The sequence below is a fragment of the Neophocaena asiaeorientalis genome, unplaced genomic scaffold (assembly GCF_003031525.2).
Source record: "Neophocaena asiaeorientalis asiaeorientalis breed wild unplaced genomic scaffold, Neophocaena_asiaeorientalis_V1.1 scaffold256, whole genome shotgun sequence".
NCBI lineage: Eukaryota > Metazoa > Chordata > Mammalia > Artiodactyla > Phocoenidae > Neophocaena > Neophocaena asiaeorientalis.
The window spans coordinates 4921498-4928209 of NW_020185324.1; the positions used below are offsets into that span (position 1 = coordinate 4921498).

General features: G+C 37.0%; 1 pseudogene; it reads left to right on the forward strand.

Annotated features, from left to right (window-relative positions):
• The first annotated feature begins 4292 nt into the window (after window positions 1-4292).
• Window positions 4293-6712, forward strand: part of LOC112392512 (elongation factor 2-like) — an 8625-nt pseudogene continuing 6205 nt past the window's right edge.

Here is a 6712-nt window from a genome sequence, read left to right on the forward strand (position 1 = left end):
ATAGGAATGCAATCTCTGTTGACAGCAGAGCCTTCCCATCTCCTGGATGAGTGATCACATACACAAAGCAGGCTTACTATAGAAAATGTAGATTATACTCAAAGGTCAAAAAATAAACAGCTACATTTTTCAGAGAGAACCACTGTTAGCCATTTATTGTGCATCCAATTCCACACACACATACACACATGCACACATGTGCACACAATTGAATATACTGTTTTGAAATCCATTTTTTTCACTTTATAATACATCTTGAACATTTTCCCATGTGCAAGGGTACCATCTTGTGGCTGACACAGAAGATAATCAGAAGACACATGGCTTTCTAGTGTGTGAAGTTATGAGAAATACCAGCTGAGTATGACTGCAAGCTCCTCTTTAAGGGAATATTTGCTTCTACAGTAATAGAATATACACATCAGTGTTTGTTGACTTTTTAAAAATGTGTGCACATAAAGCAAATGCTCAGAGAATTCACTGTCCCCAACTGATAACATTCTGGCATGAGTGGGAAAGTATCAGAACCTTAAAACACTTGAGAGAGGAAAAATGACTATATGAGTATTTAGGTTTCTTGTTGTGACAGTAAGTCATTTATAAGAAAATTTGGAGTAGTGAAAAGATCACAAGAGCAGGAGTTAAAATAACCAGACTCCAGTCCTAGCTACATGAGTTTCAGTGACCTTGGGTCACTTAACTTCTGTCTCTGATTCTTCACCTGTAAAAGGGAAAAAGTACCCGTGCTATGGGCTTCACAGGGATGCTGAGGTCACCTAACATATAGAAAGGGTGCTGAAATATGCTAAAACACCAGACAGAATATAAAGCCTTATTATTGTTCAAAACAGCTGGATTAGCAATGTGGATTTTTTTTAAAAAAATAGTTTAGCCTTGCTCCTTAAATATTTTCAGACATGATCCTAGTGGAGGAAAGAATTCCCTGAAGGAGAGGCAAAGCTTTTCTCTCAGAAGAAGTTGTTAGGAGGAAAAGGGGTGAGTAGGGAAAGGTTAAGAAAGACAAATTAATCCACCTTTTTAGGTATCGAGTATCTAAAAAATTAGGAGGATAACAAGGAGAGCTTTCAAAGGCTGAAGTTTTTCTAGGTAAAGACTTTGAAAAAGCAATGGATTACAATGTCAAGTTTAAAATGTTGGACCTATATGCTCTCAAAGCACAAGAGCAACAGAAGAAATCACAAAAGACTGACATATTTCTCTCTCTTTATAATTAAACTTCATAAGCCAAAGGTCCAAAGGCAAAACTGAAAGACAAGCAAACTTGATTTTCGTAAGTCCTTTGCAACATATGGCAATAAGACTCATGTGATTGGCTTGCTTAGTCCTAATATGCCAAAGGGTATGGATATAAATATACACCTTATAAGAGAAGAAATATATTTTTTAACTATATGAAAAAAGAGAGTTCAACCGTTTGTAATCAAATAAATACAATGTAGTAACTATTAGATATTATTTTTCACCTAACTGATGTGAAAAGAAGTTTTCATGAGAATACTCAATGCTAGAAAAGCTGTGTTGAGACACTCATGAATTCCTGGTAGAAGAATATATAGGTGCAATGTTTCTGAAAAGCAATTTGGCAACGTGCATTAAGATGCTTACAAATAATGCATGTTCTTTGAGCCATTAATTCCATTGCTGGAGGCTGAAGAGTGAAATGGATAAGAATGCAGGCTCTGAGCCAGGTCACCTGAAATTGTCTCCCAGCTCCACTGCTTACTAGCCAAAGAATTGGGCAGGAAATCGCCTAATCTCTTCGTGCCTCAGATTCCACATCCATAAAGTCTGGTAATAATGCTACCTATTTCGCAAAGTACTGTGAAGATTATTATCAGTAAATGAAAGCAATCTAGAAAATGCCTGGTACATCATAAAATAGTATTAATATTATTGTTGTTATTTTCATTAGAAGAGTCTAGCAGTAAATCTGGAAATTGCATTCATTTAGGAAATATGTATTGAGCAGTATCTTTGGTTGGGCAATGGAAAACAAAATAGTCATGGTCTCTGACCTAAGGAGCTCATAAAGTACTTATAAAAAAATTATGCTCTTAGATGTTCATTTCAATAATATTTATAGTAGCAATGATTAGAAATGAGGCCAATATTCAAAAATACATGTCTATGAAATAAAAGATTGTACAGCATACTGTGGATTGCTGTACAGTCAGTAAAACATGTTTATGAGGCTTAATTTCTTCATGAGGTAGATGGGGATACCACAGTCACTAAGAGGATCAGAAGAATCATGAATATTAGGTGGCTTTGTAAATAGTAAAGTAATATACAAATGCTAATTATTATTATTTGTTAGGGTCTACAGGAGATCAATTATGAAAATAATTTTAATGAACATTTACTATGAGCCAGATACCGTACACACATTATCTCATCTAATTTTCACTTCAAGCTGCAAAGTTTAGGAAATAAAAAATACACAATGCCAGTTAAATTTTAATTTCAGATAAACAATTTTTAGTATGTCCAAAATGCAATTATTCCATTGCTTATCTGAAATATTTGCACATACTCATACTAAAAATTATTCATTGTTTATCTGAGATATTGGAATGTACTTATACGAAAAATTTATGTTGTTTACCTGAAATTAAAATTTAACTTGGCACCTTGTATTTCATCTAGAAACCCTAAATCAGTCCTTTGAAATAAATATAATAATTATATATGTGAGAAAGAGAGAGACAGAGAGAAAAAAAACAGAGGCAGAGACAGAGAGAGTCGGAAACAGAGATTCAGTTTTGGTTGGTGCAGTATGAGATCACCAGCATTCCTACTATGGACCATAAAGAGGAGAAGTGTTAAATCAAGAGGCAGAATAAGAAAGGCAGATATTACTACCTGGTTCTCACTACTGTGTTATTGTTATTTAAAATGTTATAATTTTTCAGAATACATTAAGCCCAAATTCAAATACTAAACATTAAAAAAAGTTGCAAAGTCAAATCTAAATGACTTTGGAATTATCAGCCATTTTGGAAGACTGACAATATCAGTCCCTTCTTTTAGTGCAAATTATCTAGAGATGGGAGAGTAAACATGTAAATACATGTAAATGCTTATAAGTTGTTTTGAGCTGATGAGATGTCAAGACCTGGGAGCTAAACCTCGAGTTGCTTCATCTCCTTTGGATAGTGGCAGCTGACTTGTCTTCTGCTATTTCGGTGGAGCTTGAAATGATCACAACTGTTTGCTTCACTTCAGTGTGCACCATCCCTCCCCGTTTACAATCAACATCACTGTGTTAATTCACAGTGACGCTAGTGATGACAAAGGCATTTTCAAGCATCTTTTTGCTGTTGGGGAAAAGATGCCACTTTACTTTTGTGAAAGGTAGGTACCAAAAAATGCCAGTATTCAATACATTTCATGGTACGTTGCAAAGGATGGAAATGTGTGTCTGTGTGTGTGTGGGTTTTATCTTTTAATACAGATACCAATCCAAAAAGAGGAGGTCTTAACTGGGTAAGACAGGGAAAGTGTCCCAGGCAGCCTAGGCTTCAATCTCAGCTCTGCAATGATCTGGCTATGTGACCTTCCACTAGCCCCGTACTCCTTCTGAGCCTCATATTCACCAACTGTAGTCTGACATCAATATTGCTCTACTCCACAGAAGTATTTTGGTACAAGGTTTCAAACCCAGAAGGCATCTTGGCTGTATGCTACTATGAGAAGAAATTATAACTGATTCAAAGTGAAATGATTTCAGAAATAAGGGGGCCAACTTCAAATCATTATTGCCCATCGGGGAAGTCTGATGATAAGAAAGTATTCTGTTAAAGACACCAGTGTTTTCAAAAGCACCAAAGGAGAATTTCAGAGCTTCAGAGCTTGAAGACAAAGATCTCTATCAGTGCATCTCACACTTTCATGTGATTAGAATCATCTGGGGAACTTGTTAAATATGTAAATTTCTGGACCACACACCACTGATTATAAGTCAGTAGGACTGGAGTTGGCCAGGGAACTTGGATATTTAATAAGCTCCCTGGGTGACTCAGAGGCAGGTGGTCCATTTTGAACACTTTGGAAAACATTGGTCACTACAAATATATAGTTAAGATTTTTAAAGGCAATGAGTTAAAAAGAAAATGGTAGAAAGCAGAAAGTATGCTTGTTTCAATATAAATTCTGGGACAGGAGAGACAAGACCCTCCTGAGAGCAGGGCAAGGAGAGAAGGATTCATAGCAATGTCTGATCTCTCAAAAAGTCTTTAAAGTTGATCTACAAGAGCCAGCTGGCGAAGATAATGGAGGAAAAGACCAAATCCAAGAGTCTAAGAGGCCATATAAAATTGGAAGAAAAACATGGGAAGAGGGACAGAAATGGCCACAGGATAAACAGTGGCAATCTTTTGCATGGTACCACTGTTCAGGCCTACAAAGAAGGAAGAGATTCAGGAAGGTCACGGGTCAGAGGAAAAAGCCTATTCATCAAAAAGGAAAGTAAGAGGCAGGTGAGTGAAAAATAGTAAAAATGTGAGTGTCCTTATAAGAAAATGATATACAATGTTCATGGAAAGTTTTTGGCAAGAAATAAAATATGTTCAATGTGAAATTATCTTTTAAAAATATCCTACAAAAATTTTAGAATAGGAGATGAGAAACTACTTTGAAAAGCATAAGGAGTAAATAATATGGTTATTTCTTGAAGCATTTTCTGTGACTATCAAATCTGTCCACTGCCTGCCTGGCTTGGAAGCTAGCTAAGGAAGCCTGTATGACATTATCTTTGTATTCCCAGTGTGCTCCACAATGTCTGGCATATGGTAGGCACTAACTGGATGGATGAATGGGTAGGTAGATGGATAGGTCGGTGAATCAGGTTAAAATGAGAAAAGCCAAGGGAAGAGTTGCACATTCACATAGTATTCACCAAACTTCATAAGCTTCATTTTCTACTTTTCTTGGACTGAGCTGCTAAGTGGTTGTTACGAGATTTGGCATATTTTAGTACTAATACCTGCTGGCAGTCATGCATGAACCTCTGACTGGGACATGTTTATTTGTCTTCCTGAAGGAAGTACATCTTGATTCATTTTACCTGATGTACCTGTTTCCCCTCAGCTCCACATCCACCTTTTTCCAACTATTCTGTATTGCTGGGGTTTGGTATCTACAAACTACATTTCCCAGACTCATTCATTAGCTGGCAAAAGAAAGAACCAGTATTTCTTTCTCATATTCTTTTGCTTCTGCTGGTGTTTCTGGAAGTAGTTGCGTCCCGTCAGTGATCCAAGCTTCTGCTGTAACTGCTATTCTTTGGTGGTCCCAGCTGTGGCCAGGGAGACCATCCTCCACAGCCCCAGCATTGGCTAGGTGGAACCCCTAGAAGCCTGATCTTGGGATCCAGTCCTAGAGTTTATAGCTGCTTCCTACAAATACTAATCTCTGGGTATCACTCTTTATCTTTTTTGCTTCTCAAGCTCCCTTGCTTTTTCTTTTTTTCTTAAATCCCTTCCAACACCCATAAGACCAAGATTTGTATTAAATTCCCTCTGAAACTTCTATTTGAAACAGAAATGGTTTCTGTTTTTTTGACAATACTCTGACTGACACACTTGGTAAAATCAGGGGAAACGTGATTACATTAGATATTAAAAGCAGAGATTAGAGAAAATTTCATGTGTTCCATAAGAATCCAGAATAGAAACTGAAATTAAATTGGAGAATTAGGTTATTATTTAATAGCATATGTAGGGGATAAAATACCTTCCTCTCATCCCAGAATATCTCCTAGCACATACTACCTTATTATATTGTTTTGGGTTTTTTTATCCGTTCTGCTTTTTCACACAGATCTACAAGAATTTCCTCTTCATTGAAGCCTCTCTGATTACCCCAGCTCGCCTTGATCTACTTACTCTGAATTCTTTTGGTTCTTCGGTTCTCTCATTTCTAGAGTATTTCTCCAGGTAAATAATCAGTCAGAGTCTTCCCCTGAATCATTTCCTAAGCCAGAGTGATCATCAGAATCCTCAGAAAAACATATCCAGATGCCAGGACCCCACTCCCACTCCTAACCTCCTGAATCAGAATTTCTGGAGTAAGAGGTGGGAGAGATGGGGTAGAAAAGGCATATAAAATATTCCTCAGATAATAAAGCCCTCAAGGTCAGGGCCCTCCCATTTCTTATGTAGCTTTTACTGTGCCTAACACAGTTTACGCAGAGGCAATAAAATTTGTCCATTTTTCAATGAACTGACTAAGTGAAGATTCCCAAGGAGACCAGGTGGTGTCACTAACTGCCCAATTAATATTTCTGGCCCAATGAAAAGCATCTCAAGTAGTAAACTTTGACCTTCCCTGGACTCACTGATTCCATACTTTTCATCCATCTTTCTATCAGTTTTTTTTCCTAAGAGAGAAATGCAGAAACCTAGCCAAGAAAATAGACAGCAAAACCTAAACAGTGCAAATAACCTGAGTTCTCTGAAAGTAAATGATGGCATGTCCTGAGGCTGCCAGGCTTCAAGTGAGGAAGCAAGAACTAAAAAGAGTGGAAGTAAGCCTCTCCTTGGACTGAGGCCTGAGATTTCATTGCATTAGGTTCTTGGCATTAGCATTCTGAAGAACAAGCTTAAGAAATAAGCTTAATGAGCTTGCAAGAAAAACTAAACTCCAAACAAACTGCTTTTTTTTTTTTTTTTTTTTTTTTTGGTAAACGGTC